The following is a 14,948-nucleotide window of genomic DNA, read 5'->3' on the forward strand; positions in this document are numbered from 1 at the left end:
TGCCCACTCAGGCCCCCTGTGGAAAGCGGGTACAGCTCCAAGCTCCCTTGGATCCAGAAGGAAACACCATTTGTGGCAGCCAGCTATAATATAATCCCCAAGACCATCCTACTGATCTCTGCTCCCAAGGGATTTTGTTGTGGGTCCAGCAGAGAATGAATGGGTTGGAGTGGGTGGAGCAGCTTGCTCAGTCTGGGTCTCTAGGGAAACACGTGTCTCCTCCTTCCAGGCACAGTGCTGGGCACGAGCATAAATCCTTGTTCCACACTGGCCTGTTCTTCAGGGTCATCCCTCAGCAAATTTGGAAAGGAGGTGAAGATTCCTCCATAACCCCTGGTCCCCCCAGCATTCTGGGGTAACACACTAGACTTCCAGGTCCTGGCCATGGGTCTCCACAATTCTGAACCTCTCATGTTCCCAGCAGTGTCCATTCAAGTGCCCTGCCCTGGGTTCTATTTTATTTCTTAATAGATGGCAACTATTGAACTTGATAAGACAATCAGAGCAGGTTGAAACACCTAACGTTACTAGATTATTTTTCTCAATGGACTCCTTTAGTCAGAGATGTTGGTTGTCAACTGCAGGAAGTGACTCTAAGGAATTTAAGCAGAAACGTTACTTACTGGAGGAACAGGCAGCTCACCGCATGGAAGAGGGGAAGGAACCACGTTGCTGTGGAAGCAGACAAGGCCAGGCTGAGCAAAGGTGGCTCCTGGGAGACCATCATCTTGGTGCCACTCTGGTGGCTCTGGATGCTTGACACTGCTGCCCTGGGCTGGCCTTGGCAGAGGCACCCGTGGGTCATCTCCAGTAGCCCCAGGTCTTTGCATAACTCCTTCAAGCTTGATGATTTGGGCTACGGCACTTGATTGCAAGCCCCAGACCCAGCGTCCCTCTCTAGCTTCCTGGAATGGGAAAAGCCCAGGCATCCATTTGTTTCTGTAGTGAGAGAGGAGCCCTTTCTCCCCCACTGTCCCACCCCTACCACTTATTCTAGGATTTCTCCAAGACAGGGCGAGTGTTCCATGTGGGTAGCCCAAAGGAACAACTGTCCAGTAAAGTAATATGTGTGTACATTCATAAGGGGGCCTCCCAAGACAACTCCCTAACTCAAAAGAGTGATTCTCATGGGGATTTCAGGCACCAAGACAGATGGACAGGGGAGGCTTGCCTAATGTCATGGGCAGAAGCCCTGTGAGCAGACGCTTAGGTTCTCTAATTGCAGATCCCAGTGCTGTTGACCACACTGGCCGAAGTAAGCACAGAGCTGATGCTCGACCCACATTTGCTAAATGAAGGAATGAATTTTTGGGTCTTCCACTGCATGATGATCTGCCTCAAATACATCAAGAAAAGGGGCAGGATAAAGTGATCAATAAAGAAAAAATCTAATCCCCTTGGGGTAAGCTATTAAACTTTTTGGATCCCCATTTCCTTATTCTGAAGATAAGAAGGTTGGACAAGACTTGATCTCTAAGAATTTACCCTTGAATAAATTGCAGAAAGAAATTTAATCACGTATAAGACAGTTGGAAATTTGAACACTGACTACATAATTTGAAGATGTTAAGAAATTACTTTTAATTAATCACTTTTTAGGTGAGCTGATATGACTTAGTCTTGAAAAGAGTCTTTGTCTTTTAAAGCTTACATGCTGAAATAATTTGGGATGAAATTATGTCTGAGATTTTTGTTTGTTTTGAGACAGGATCTTACTCTGGCACCCAGGTTGGAGTGCAGTGGTAGGATATTAGCTCACTATAGCCTCAACCTCCTAGGCTCAAGCAGCAATCCTTCAACCTCAGCCTCCCAAGTAGTTGGGACTACTGGTGTGTGCCACCATGACCAGCCAATTTTTTTTTTTTTTTTTTTGGTATAGATGGGGTTTCACCATGTCACTCAGGCTAGTCTTGAACTCCTGGGCTCAAGAAATCCACCTGCCTTGGCCTCCCGAAGTGCTGGGATTATAGGCATGAGCCACTGTGCATGTCTGATTTGAGATTTTAATAAATTAGAGAGAAAAGTGTGTAGGAAAATTGATTTTAAAAAATGGCTCTGAGTTGATAATTATTGGGACCGGATTATGTGTACAGGATCATGTGTTATGCTATTTTGTCCACTTCTTTTTATTTGTTTGAAAATTTCCATGATAAAGTGTTTAAAATAAACAAAACAATCTTTTTCTGTAGCCCTGTAGTGCCTATCACAGTCAGAGCTTGTGCTGGGCCTGGGATGGCCACCCAGCATCTCTTGCCCCTTTGCTGTTTCCTAAAATAACCCCTTGATTTCATGCAGGTGTCGTCTCTTCACACATAGCCTGGTGACTCAAGGGAAGATGACCTATTCCCACCTCCAGCCCCGCTTAGTCTCGGAGTGAGACCATCAGAGTGAGCCCAACCTTCTTGCTGAGGATTAGTTCTAGAAGGACTTGGGATACAAGGGGAGGTTTGATGGGTCTCTGAGGAATGTCCTACTCAGCTAAAAAGGAGGGAGGAAAGGGGTGGCCTCAGATGGCACCAGCAACCATGCTGCAACCTGGAGGAAAACCAGCTTCAAGGATGAAGTCAACATGCTGAGCAGCAGAGCAGAGAGATGGGCGAAACCCAGGTCTTTGGTAGCAGTGCGGAGCTGCCGGATCAAACATCCCTGAAGTCCATATTATCGCTCAATTCCCCTTTACATGATACTATAAATTTTCTTTTTCTTTTCTTTTCTTTTTCTTCTTTTTTTTTTTTCCTGAGTCTCACTCTGTTGCTCAGGTTAGAGTGCAGTTGTATAATTTCAGCTCACTGCAACTTCTACCTCCCAGATTCAAGTGATTCTCCTGTTTTAGCCTCCTGAGTAGCTGGAACTACAGGTTCCCACCACCATGCCTGGCTAATTTTTGTATTTTTCAGAGATGGGGTTTTATCATTGTGGCCAGGCTGGTCTCGAACTCCTGACCTCAAATGATATGCCCGCCTCTACCTCTGATGTCATAAATTTTCTTATCCTTCAAGTCACTGTTTTTTAAGATAAATAGATAAATCTCTGTGAATAACTAAGATGATCCTAACAAACCCAGGGCTGAGTGACCACTCTCCCTAATTGGTGGAATGAGAACTACACTAAAAAACTAGGGGTTCCTGATCCAGCAGTCACCTCTGGTGTTTGGAATGCAGGAGGCAGTTGGCGGTAGGAGGGGTCTCTCAGAAAGTGGAGACATTGGCATACCCTGGGACCATTTCAACCCAGACAGATAGCTTCTCCTAACGTCATAGCATCCTACTTTGAATGATGTTAACCTGAAGCTCTGGACAGAAGATAAAGTGTCACCTTCCAAGGGGCTGATAGGAAAGTTGTGCCCGGCCTTTGCTGCTGTGGATTGCTGTGAGATATGAGACGAAGTAGGGACTCCTCTTAGAGGTCTAGCAGGCATCTCACCACCGCCAAAAAGCATGGAAACAAAGGAAACTCCTGGGTTTCTTTAAAGGGAATTCCAGGCACAGAGCTGGTGATGAGAAGTAAGTAAGCAACCTGATAAGCAAAAAGGTAAATAGTAGCTTAAGACAACAGCCAAGGAAGCTAGAATCATGGGATGTTTGCTTCCCTATAGAAATTAAAGATTGCATCTTAACATGTGTTCCCGAGTTGTTTTTTAGACATCCAGACTCCTGCCAAATGCACTCGCTGGTACAAAGACCTCAGTTAAGGGGGAACTGAGGACTGAACTCTGACTACTGTAAATTTCTTCCTGGGGGCTCTGAAGGAAGTCAGAACTAACACTCTTTTTTGCTGATCCCAAATTTATTTTATTTTATTATTTTAGGTAGGGTCTCACTGTACCTGTTCAGGCCGGAGGGCTGTGGTGATATAGCTCACTGCAGTCTCCAATTCCTGAGTTCAAGCAATCCTCCTGCCTCAACCTCCTAAGAGCTGGGATTGTAAGTGTGAGCCATTGCACCAATTTATTTGTGTGTGTGTGTGTGCGCGCATGTATGTGTGCGTGCATGTATGTGTGCGCGGGCCCATGCGCGCGCCCATGCGCACACAGACAGGGTCTCACTTTCTTGCCCAAGCTGGTGAGCTCAAGTTTTTAGACAAAGCTTTGCCTCCTGAACCACTTGCAGATTAGAAAATCTTTGAATTCACCTATGGCCCTCTTTGAGATATCAAGCGTTTTTAGGTCCAACCAGTGTATAACCTCCATGCATTGATTTATGACTTTGCCTGTAACCTCTGCCTCTTCACTTTTAAAAACTCTTTCCTGGAAGCCATCAGGGAGTTCAGGGAGTTAGCGGCCCAATTCTCCCTGCTTGGGGCCCTGTGATAAATGCCTCACTTTCTCCTGCTGCAATCCTGATGCCAGTGTTTGGCTTTGCTGCACTGGGTAACTGAACCTCAGTTCAGTTCAATAACAAATACCTACGGCATTCTTTCCCTGGCAGAATATTCATAATGGAAATTATACAACGCCATTTTTATTAACATGAGATGCTAAGAAGGGCATTAGCAGGAGCGGAGGCTGTACTAAGGCTTGGCCGCCGGACCAGGAGCTCCCGTGGCAGGGGAGGGTGTGCAGCCCGCAGAGGGCTCTGGCTTGCACCCCATATCAGAGATGGAGTTGCTGGTCTTCTGCCTCCAAGCCTCATGCTTAAGGGGACTTGAAATCCAGCAGACGGTATCATTGAACTGAGCCTCAGCAAGGCTGAATTTAGGGGTCATTCATAGAGCAGAAAGCTCTCCTTAGGTTTCCAGTGAGAGCGGGTGTTGAGCATTTCAGGAAGCAATTAATATATAAACTAGGGAAGCCTGAGAGCAGGGATTGTCTCTCACCCCCACTGCAGGCAGCCAAGCCCCAACTTTTCACTCTATCAGCTCCTTAGTCTCTGATGAATTGTTCTGTCCTTCCCACCATCTCTGCTACCACCCCAGTGCAAATCATCACGATTTCTCAGCTGGACAATTGCAATATTTCCTAATGGTCTCTGAATTGATTGCAGCTGCTTCCCTACTCAGTTCTTCCCACAAAAACCAGAACAATCCTTCAAAAATGCAAATCTCATTGTGCCTTTTCCATTCCTGGAAACTGCCAATTGCTTCCCTCTGCCCACGGTGTTCTCCATGCCGATGCCCACCTTCCCCCACCCCCACTAGACACCCAGGACATCTTGACTCCCTCCACACATTCCATTCTCCAACCCCAGGCTTTCCGCATATGATGATGCTGCAGTTGGAGCTGCTAGCTCTCCACTGCCCCTTCATTCCACAGTCCCAGCTCCTTTCTGTCATATCTTACATGGCACCTCTTGGAAGAGAAGCTTTCTTCCACTGTTTCCTGTTTCCGGCCAAGTACCATCCTCTTTACACATGCCCCCCACCACCCCGTATCTTGCCTGTCTCCTTCAAATATTCAATATAACAGAAACTTTCTTACTCATTAAATTAAAACGGTAGAGTTCTATACTCCATCCCAAACAGGTATCACAGTGCCTGGCACACAATCAAGGATTAGTAAATGAATATCAGCTGGCTGCCTATCAGTTGTCTTTCCAAAGGTGTGGCCCCAACTACCTCCTCGAGACCCTCTTTGGCTTCTTAAGCGTCTCTGGAGCTTCACACTTATGAAGTTCCTGCTGGCGGGGACAGAACATGGAAAGAAACGGACGTAGACAAATAGAGTCCCATTTGGAACCTGGAAGCAAGGCTGTTGCCTTCCAGAGAGAAAATGGCTTGGTTAGAATTCAGGACATTCTCCGCGCAAGCAGACTCGTTTCTTACTGTTTGTTCTAAAATGTTTGTGTCACTCAAAGATAAACAGACTACAAACTTGAAACAGAAAGCACAGGCTGAGAGGAAGAAAGGCCACAGCCATTTCCTGTACCCCCTGCAGTCACGCCAGGGGAGAGGGCATCCTTGTTCCCTTCCTGCCCTCCTCAGCATTAAATAGAAACCTTGCAGGTCAAGTCAGTGTTTCTGCTGGGCTGCAGAAACAGAGAGGTCTGGTGGGAGAAACCACAGCTGGGATGCCGGGGGTGGGATGAGGGACCCCATGAGGCTCCATGCATGGGAGCCACTGACTTCTTCCCTTGGAAGGACACAGGCACTTGGAGTAGCTCACCTTTCTGAAGGGAGATGAGGCCACAGCGGGACGCATCTTCTCCTCCACGTAAGGCTGTCGGCCTCCTTCTCAGGGTGAGAGGCGTCTGCTTTCCACCCCCTTTCTTCAGAGTTAACCACAGCCACCTGAAGCTCATTTCCATGTGCCTCTCTGAAAAAATCAGAGCTGCTTTATCTCGCAGTTCCATGAGGAAGAGCCGAGACTGTTCTGCCAGGAAATGGGTCACTAGCTGGGTCAAGAGAGCACAGTGGCTGGCAGCTGAGCCCAGCCAGCGTGGCTGAGAAATCAAGGCGGCCTACAGGTGGGCCCAGTTACAGGGGCTGTGGGGGCCCCGCCTACTGGAGATGGATGAGGAAGCCGGTAGGAAGTGTGGGACAGTGTCGGCTGGTGCAGGGTGGCAGACTTCAGCAGGCCCAGGTTTGGACGTAGCCACGTGACTTCGAGCTCTTCCTCCCCAAGTCTGACTATTCTCTGGTATAATAATATGGAGCTGGCTGTGTCGACCTGGAGAGAATGCGCATGAATTTCTGAACTCAAAGGCTGCCTGGATGGATTCAAGAGGTGACTTGCACAGCTATGTCTTGGGGGCTGAGCCCAGGGGCCTGACCGGTGCCTTCTGAGCCGCCATGCTGCCCTCGCAGTGGCTTCTGGGACACCATCAGCCCTGTGCTCCCCAGGGCCCACATCAGAACTCCTCAAACTTTTCTGCTGAAGTATCCCTAACAAGAGCAAATGCATGCCCCCGAGCAGCAGATAGGAAATTTCCTTTAAGTTTCTTTTTCTATCTTAAAAATTCATGTGAATTTTGCATCTTACTCCATAATCGATTCATGCTTGTTTTGATATAAATATATTCTTTTCCTCGAATATTCAAATAGAATACACAGTTCTAGGAAGTTGCTGGGAGAAGGGCGCTGGATGTCGGGGAAAAGGACGGAGAACTCAGCCCCTCACATCTGAAACCTTGTTTAATTCTCCCCATAACCCTAGGAGGTAGAGGCTTTTTTTAAAAAGTGGAAATATTTTTCTGTGAAAGAACTAAAGCATTACAGGTTTTAGAAAGCAGAATGTGAACATCCTCTATAATCGAACTCCGTAAAGAAGCCCCTGGTAAACAGTATCTGTGGCATCTTTATTTCCATCAGCCTTGCCGAGTGTTGAGCATACCTGCCCCCCAGAGCCTGTGACATGTGTCTTCGTTGCACAGTGATTGCCCTGTGCACAGAGAACAGTCTCCTGCCTATTTCCCATTTTGTTCATCAAATGTAAGCCTTGGTGAGATGTCAGCTCCATCAGAAACCAAAAGAAGTGACAAGACGGACACTAACTTTGTAAGGCCATTGCCTGATCTTACTTTCTATGTAGCCGAGGTCCTGGCTGAATCTGACAGTTTCCTAGCATGGAGCTGCCATGAGCTGGTAGCCAGGTGCTCAGGGATCTGTTTCCATGAAGAGAGGAGGCCATGCAGACTTCAATTTAGAGCCTACCAGGGAGGAGGGAAGGAGGTGGACATGATGGTGTTTGTCCCCCTGCTGTGGATAAGGGGTAGGATTAAAAAGAAACTACAGACAGAAAGCCAATGAGCTCCCTGCAATAGGGACTTTGGAGATCCATCCAGAGGTTGGAATTCAACACAGAGTTGGGGGTGGAGGTCTTTCTCCTATATCTGCAGGGTAAGTAGGAGTTCAAGAAGAAGGCCACGCTCCCAGAGATTCTGGCCAAAATGCCGATGAGTGTCTTCATGGGCAGCCATCAGTGAGGGGTCCAGACAGAAGATCCTGAGATGGGAGCTGTTCTTTTACATAGGGGAGACCGTAGCAATACTAGCTGGGGTTGGGGAGGGAAGGGGCATGGATCAAGGTGATGCCAGGGCGGAGGCATGACCTAGTGTAATTTAATATTAACATTTATGTGGCCTAGAAAACATCCACATCTGGGGAGGGCTTAGGGAAATTCGGCTTAGAGGAAAATTCCATCAACCAAGCATTTCATCATGTGATCCCTTTTGCTCATGAATGGTTCTAAAAACAAAAACAAAAACCCAAAAAAACAAACTGAAACTTACATATTAAATGAATTTGCCCCTTCAAAACAGTATCTCGGGAGGTTACCCATGCATTCCAACAATGCTCATGATACTTTCAGAAATTATCTTGGAAAACTGACTTCAGAGCCATTCTGTGAGTCATACTTTGGAGTCAGCTGGTTTGATCACTCAGTTTATTCTTCAGCTTTGCCTTTGAATAATTTTTGTTTGATTCCAAAGACAAAAATCGTTTGTCAAATAATTATGCTCGCCCACCAAGCCTCCTCCTCTGTAGGCTGTAAATTTCTTGAGCCAGTGGAGCGTGTCTGGTTTATCTCTGGCCATCCAAGCCCAAGCCAGGCACTTCAGAAACGACTGATCCACATTTCTTCTGAGGCTGTTCGCTTCGCTCCCTACACTGTTAGGTCCTATACAGATAGCAGACCCCCCCAAATCAAAACATCTGCCTTCTTTTCCCAGTGGCTTGTTGGTATTAAACACTTATCCCTGAAAAGGAAGCATTATTCTAAATCTGCACCCACCCGAACCCATGGTAGATATACCTTCTGGAATAAGCATCAACAATTTAGCCTTTTTCTGTTGGTTAAGGTCACAGAGAACAGTCTGTGAACATTTTTCTCTATGTTGCTTTTCTTTTCAGGGGCATAGAACAGAGATGAAAAAGCACAGCTCTGGGAGCACTCAGAACAGAAAGCTGACACTCGCGGGATTGATTATGCATTCACTTATTTATTACATTTTTTAAAAAATGGCCCAGCTGCTTCGGCTTACACAAGCTGGGCTGAAATATTTCACACGCTAGTATTCTCATCTGGTGGTTATAATACTGAGTGAATTAATGCAAGGTTTTTTTTTAACCCTAAAAGAAGAAAATCAAAATTAAGTAAAAAATGATGTTAGTGCCTGAAACTGGGCTTCAAACATTCCAGTGTTTTCAAGGAATATCCATTGCTGGCCTTCCCTTCCCTATGAGCTGGTTCATAGCAGCCCCCATCCCTAGGGGTGCATATGGGACTCCCTTCACCTGTGAGGTTTTCCATTTGCTCACATGTGTCCCTTATGGGATCCACAGGCCCAGGCCCACACTGTTTATGTGTCGCCTATAAAACGCTCCCAGGAGATCCCCAGCCTCTGGCTGAGAATCTGTGATCTGTAACCATCTGATCACTGCTGCCATGTGGTTTCGCTCCTGTTAGCATCACATGCCTCATACATTATGTTTTGATCAAATGATTGAATAGTCCGATGCCAACTGTCTTAGACTGGAGGAATGTGTTGGCTCATGTAACTGGAGAGTCCAGGGGTAGGTTTGGCACAAGATGTTGTTTTGTTCAGCTACTCAAAAGATGTCAAGAACGGGCTCCTCTCCTCTTGGCGTGGCCCTTCTCAGGTTGGTTATTTCCCTCAGACAAGCTGCCCTGTGAAGGCAGGAGGCCTCCAAGTCTATCAGAAACATAGCCTCCATTTCTCAGCTGTTTGAATGATGTCCTGTGATCTGACTCTTGGATCCAAGTCAGGTTCCAAGTGCCCATTTCATTGGTACCAGGAGAGCTTCATTTGTAGAACACAGAAAGTCACTCTAGCTATTGAAAGCAGAGCAGGATTTAACGCCGGTACTGGATGCTTGCAGAATTGTTGGGTGGTCTGAAGGAGTGAATTCCAGGTGGCATCTTCAGAAATGACTCCCAGAACACAGCAGAACTGAACTGCTTCAGGGAGCTATCATCTTTGAAACCCTGGCAAGATGGGGGGTCAGGAGGCCACCATGAGAACAACTGAGTTCAAGTTCACATGCCATGTTTGCAGTTCAGACATTAGGAGGCCAGGGAGCTCATGGCCCGCTGCTGCCCATCTGCTTCTCAAACCCAAGACCCAAGTGTCACATGTCTGTCTTCCCAATCTTGAGTGTAACATTTTGGATAATAATTTACATTCAGATCACTGCCCACAGAATGGTCAGGAAAAGGTGGTTTCTACTTGTACAGCCCTCGCAAGTGTTGCAATACAGGACAGCACACTGGAGAGTTGTCGGAAAGGACTCTGAGGCCAATCCACCATGGGAGGAGGCTGGGAGCGGCACGACTTCCCTTTGCCAGGCCTTGAGCGACACTCAGCTCCTGGGACTAGGGGAAGGTCAAGTCCACTGGAGATAGGAAGATCAAGTCTACCAGTAGCCTGGGGTCTAATAGTCCAGAGGAAGTTGAAGTTATAGAATAGTCATTATACTGTTACTAGAAGGTGAAGTAGAAGATGCTGGGTGACAAAACCAAAAAATGCCCCCTGCAAGGTATATGAAGCTTCATCGTTTACAATCGTTTACCTTCACCTAGACTATTTCATTGGATTCTCACCAAATCCCATGCAGAAGTAAGGTCACACCCCATGAAGGAGGAAGGAGGTCAGATAGTATCGTTCCCATCTTACAGATGAGGAAGTTCAGACTCAGAGGTAAGAGCTCGTCCAGGTGGATCCCTTACATCTGGTGAATGGCAGAGCTTACATTCAGACCCAGCCTCCTGACTTAAATCCTGTTTCCTTGGGCTGGATCAGAATGAGAAGAAACTTTGAAACAAAGTGCTGGAGCCCAGCCCTTCTGTGTAGGGCCTTGTGCCAGGGGAAAGCAGTTTCCCGTGTCCTGGAAGCTACGTCAGACTGGAGCATGGGGTGGTGGAGGACTCTTGCACAAGAGCAGGGATGGGGCACACGCCCAAGCACTTGGGTGCTTTGCCCTCTCATCATCTGGTCTTTATGTGAAGAATAAAGAAGGAGTTTCACATTCATTTGTTTAATGACGAGTGTTCCAAGATGCTACAGTAATGTTATAAATTGTAAATTTGGGGCACGGAGGGGCCATTTCTTCCAAACAGCAATATTTTTAGCATTAGTCATTCTCATGTAAATGCAAAATCTTCTTTGATAAGAGATCAAACCAGATCCCTCCTTCTAGCCTTCCTTGTGGGCTGTGAAGTGACTGGGTTTGCATAAACCAGATTACAGCCACACAGAGCTGTTAGCAGCATTCCAGATGCTTCCTGCTCTCAGCACCCAGGAAAGCCTACACTTCCCCGGAGAGGAAAGTGACGCTCCTGGGGGAGCTGATTCTCCCTCAGGTTCTTGAAGACTCAGGCCCCTGCAGTGACAACCCCGTACCACATGGCCTTCTGGGGCACCACATCTAAAAGACAGGAATTTGGCCTGGGCCAGTGGGGCAATGTGAATTTGGGGGCACATTCTTGGGAAAGAGGAGGACGCGTCAGTGCCCATCTCTTGGAAGTTCTGCCTCTAACTCAGACCCTTTTGGGCCCTGACAGCTGTCTGTGCAGATGGCTTCACTCCACTGGGCAGTGAGGCCAAACCGTGTTTGGGATCAAGGAAAGTCTTGCTTTTCATGCATGTGGTTGGATCAATAGACTCATGGAATTCTCACCACCCTCCTGCAGAGAAGGCCTTTGCAAGGAGCTGGTCCCTCCCGAGGTCCTGGTCAAGAAGGGCCAAGTTGGTTCAGTCTTCATGTTATCCACACCAGGCTCCTGCGATGCCTTTAGAGCATTCTGCACAGAGAGCTCGTTGGTTCTTCTTTTTTTTTCTTCCTATGGCTTCATTTTATGAAAGTTATGGAGACACTTTGGTTATGGAGTGAATTGTGTCCACCTAAAACTCCTATGTTGAAGCCCTAACCCCCCACTACCTCAGAATGTGGCTGCATTTGGAGACAGAGCCTTTGAGGAGGTGATGAAAGTAGGTCATATGGGTGAGGCCTAAGACAATATGACTGGCGTCCTTAGGAAGAGGGAATTAGGACACAGACCTACAGAGAGGGAAGATCATGTGAAGTCACAGGGAGAGGACGGCCAGGGAGAGAGGGAGGCCACAGAATCCAACCCTGCCGTTACCTTAAACTTGGACTTCTAGCCTCCAGAACTGTAAGAAAAGAAATTTCTGTCACTTAAGCTACCCAATCTGTAGTATTCTCTTATGAGAGTCCTAGCAAACTAATACATCTTCCCTGAAAGGCAACTACAAGCGTAATCTCTTGCCCCTGCTCTCTAGCCCTTTTTCTTAATAGAAATGCTAATGATCATTTGCCTCTGGATCCAGAGACAGCAATGAGGCCATCCCCAATAGGTGTGAGCTTGGAGTCCCTTCTTAATAATTGTGGTATCATCCACATGTTCTCTCTCTCTCTCTCTCTCTCTCTCTCTCTCTCTCTCTCTCTCTCTCTCATCCTTCTAGGTCTGAGGACTTGCAAAGGCTCACCAGGTGCTCCTGGCTGGGGAACAGTCTGTGGGGAGGAACAGAGAGGAAGAGAGGACCCACATGTACAACCTACCTTCCCAGTCCCCTCCATTCTAGCTAATCGACTCACCAGATCTTACCACTCTTCTCTACAGGTTTAATCCAGTGGGCATCACCTCCCCAAGTGTACTTCCAGCAACACCAGCACAGCACACAGACACACGTATGCCTGCAGCTCGTGTTTTCCAGACAGGGTCTGCGCCTCATCTGTGCAGGCGTGATGAGGCTCATCACCGTCCTAAGTCTGAGCTGCTGAGATGTTGTTGATGACGACCATTGCTGAACCAGCCACTTGCTCATGGCCCTTCACAGTATAGCCATTGTTCTGGTTATCGTATTTATTTATAAGCATCATGAAATCTTAGGAGAAAAAGGAGTAACCACACCACTAATAGTGTACAATGCAGATCACCACTCCCGCTTGGAAGTCCTGAAGCACCGATGATTCATCCCAGGCTTTTCATGTGCGCCGCCTCCTGTCTCCTTACCAAGCTCCTCTGTGTGGGTAGCTCTCCTCGGGACCATCTTTGTCCTCCCCACCATGCCCAGCACAAGTCCTGGCATTCACTGGGGCTCAATTCATATTTTCTGAAGGAATAAATTATGCTCATAATTTAGATTAATTTGCAAGTAAATAGCAATTTTTATTTCAAAGTATTTCTCCTTTATCATCCTCTCTGTAACCATTATTGCAGTTAAGGAGACAGATACGTCAGAGTATTTGGGATTTAGAGGAACTGCCACTCCTATTTTCCAAACATAATTGTCCCTTCCTTCTCCCCATATCTGATACTATTAAGATGAGACTCTTCCCAAATAATTGGCCGAACATCTTCCACGGTGCCTGGACTGGAGTAGGCATTCAGGAAATATCTGTTGAATGAATGGGTGAGTGAGTGAGTGAGTGAGTGAAAGCTCACTTAGGGTAAAGGACAATGTTCTCATTTAACACTCAGCCACCCAGTAACTCCAAGTTTCTTAAAACTCCTTCTCACATTCGGGCCTCACAGCCTCCACTTGGCACATTGTTTTAGAAATGTGTTCGCCAAGTGTCCCTACCTCAGAAGAAGACACAGTCTTGGTCATGTGGCCCAGATCGCAGAGTGTCCCACAGCACGGATGCTTCCTCCAAGCCCTCCTACTTGACCTTCACGACATGCATGGGTGGTAGGTACATCCTCCTCCATAACACTGTGGTGTTTATGCCTATGTTAAACTATTTCGAATCACCCACAGCGAGTATGACCGATGCTCCATGAAGAGTGTCCTGTCTATTATGGCTTCCAATGCCTCTGGCACAATACCGTGTCTGCTCAGGCATCTGTGCACCCCTGAGTGCCCAGCAGTTGCTGAAGCTAGGGAAGCCTGAGCCAATCTGGTGAGCTCAGGAAGAAAATGTAAGAACTCCCCTTGTGTGTATTTTTAATGTTACCATCTTAGTGTATGGTTTATATTATTAATATGTTATGGGTTATATTTTATAATGTAGTATGTGTATTTACATGTCACTGAATGAAAAATATGCACACAATATGGGTGCCTGCTCAGGAAGTGTTCGCTGAGGGGTTGGCACTATCAAAAATGTCTGGAGACCCTTCGCTTAGACTGAGAACCAGCCGCCCTACCCAGCCTGGCCTCTGGCCACCAGCCCGGGGTTTGGGCTGCCCGTGTTCATGTGGAAAGCTCCCTCCTTCCTTCCTCCCTCCCTCTCCCTCTTTTTCTTTCTTTCTTTCTCTTCCTTTTTTCTCTATCAGTTGTAGCATGAACTAGGTGAGAAAAGGCAACGACGCCATGGAGTTCTCTGGCGACTTGCCCAACCTGCCCAGAAATCCAGAGGGGCTGCTTCTTCCTTGCAGAGGAAGTCCTCAGACTCAGGCCCTGAGAGAGAAATGTCCTACAGCTTTGTGTCCTCATAGCCCCCAGAGCAAGCCTGGGCCAGAGGCCCCCTCATCACCATTCCAGACCATGCCTCTGGAATGGAGATTGTCGGGAGGTGGCCAGAAGTCCTCGTGCTGACCCCACTGGTGGGTGCACAAGGTGTCTCAGGTCTGTCCCAGGGAGCCGGGTGAGCTGTGGGTCTCTGGGCTGCGCTCAGGCCTGCACCCTCTCTGAGCCTGGGCAGTAGAGCTGTGACTTCGTGGAGACCAGGCCCAGGCCCAGGCCTCCCCAACCCTCCCATCCCAGCCACTCTCTCCTGCAGCCTGGGCACTGCCCTCTGCCCCTCCGAGGCAGTATGGCCCACTGCTGTCTCTGACCACTGCTTTGGCAAGAAGCATCTTGAGGTACAATGTGAAGTGACTGAGCTTTGGCATCGGACTGTTCCAGGTTCGAATCGTGCCTCCCACACTTAAGCACTCATTAGTCTTTGGTGAGTTGGCACTGAGCCACTGTCAGCTTTGCTTCCTTCCCTGAGACATGGGGTGTGAGGCGGGGGCCCTGGCTCCATTACCGAGGCTCAATGCCAGCTCCATCACTCACTCACTGTCCCGGGCCTTGCGAGGCCAC

The sequence above is a fragment of the Cebus imitator genome, unplaced genomic scaffold (assembly GCF_001604975.1).
Source record: "Cebus imitator isolate Cc_AM_T3 unplaced genomic scaffold, Cebus_imitator-1.0 Scaffold27, whole genome shotgun sequence".
Lineage (NCBI taxonomy): Eukaryota > Metazoa > Chordata > Mammalia > Primates > Cebidae > Cebus > Cebus imitator.